The 1,215-nt window shown below is 34.7% G+C and overlaps 1 protein-coding gene across 1 annotated transcript in view; it reads right to left on the reverse strand.

The window, feature by feature from the left end:
• LOC106476407 (neuroglian-like) overlaps positions 1–539 on the reverse strand; it is a 10,602-nt gene extending 10,063 nt beyond the window's left edge. Inside the window, exon 1 of the mRNA XM_013937068.2 lies at positions 375–539. The gene's annotated coding sequence lies outside the window, so the exon portion shown is untranslated. The remainder of the gene's footprint in view (positions 1–374) is intronic.
• Positions 540–1,215: the final 676 nt, after the last annotated feature.

Genomic DNA, 1,215 nt, shown 5'->3' on the forward strand with positions numbered 1-1,215 from the left:
CACCATACATTATCTAGTTCTAACAACACCATACATTATCTAGCTCTACAACATCGTACATATCTAGCTATAACAACATCGTACAATATCTAGCTATAACAACATCGTACAATATCTAGCTATAACAACACCATACATTATCTAGCTCTAACAACACCATACACCATGTAAGTTCTACCTTTTTCACAGTAAATAATAAGTTCTACCTTTTTCACAGTAAATAATAAGTTCTACCTTTTTCAAAGTAAATAATAAGTTCTACCCTTTTCACAGTGAATAATAAGTTCTACCCTTTTCACAGTAAATAATAAGTTCTACCTTTTTTAAAGTAAATACTAAGTTCTACCCTTTTCACAATAAATAATAAGTTCTACCTTTTTCATAGTAAATTCGATATCCAGTCAAAATACCATTTGGCTCCAGAGGTTGCTTCCAGTTCAAGTGAAGAGCACTTGAGCCTAATGGAGTAGCATGAAAACCTGCTACTGGTCCAGGAGCTGGAAGAAATCAGTGTATAATGTTCATTCTCAAACAGATAGGAAACACAGAAACGTTCATCATTTCATGTAAAATTTAAATGGATACAGACAGGTACTTCTTTCAAACAAACTATCATTATTAAAACCACTTGCATGTACTAATATTTTGGTATATGAACAGTGTGCACATGCTTCAGACAGTGCAGGTTGTGCACGTGCTTCAGACAGTGCAGGTTGTGTACATGCTTCAGACAGTGCAGGTTGTGCACGTGCTTCAGACAGTGCAGGTTGTGTACATGCTTCAGACAGTGCAGGTTGTGTACATGCTTCAGACAGTGCAGGTTGTGTACATGCTTCAGACAGTGCTAGATTTAGACATAGTTTAACTATTTCACCATGGGTATCCTTTACTGTGAATGACACAAGGTTTTAGTGTCACACATTCAAAATTTTATTAATTTACTTTTTGTTTATGTTATACCAATTAGTATAGCATAAAATCTTAGCTAATAACCCATATTTGAATAGTATATAAGCTTTAAATTCTAAATCCTGAATTTTTCCCTAGTGTGACACACGTGACATTTTCTCTAGGTATCTTTATTTTATCCACCACCCCTCCAATAAGTACGAAATTAACTCTTTCTGCACGAGCTCAGTACCTAGGACCAACCTTGTAACCATTTTGTGCTTGTTATAGTTTTCATGCTATAACTTTTAAATTAGTAAGCGAATG

This window comes from Limulus polyphemus, unplaced genomic scaffold, assembly GCF_000517525.1.
Source record: "Limulus polyphemus unplaced genomic scaffold, Limulus_polyphemus-2.1.2 Scaffold10482, whole genome shotgun sequence".
Classification (NCBI taxonomy): domain Eukaryota; kingdom Metazoa; phylum Arthropoda; class Merostomata; order Xiphosura; family Limulidae; genus Limulus; species Limulus polyphemus.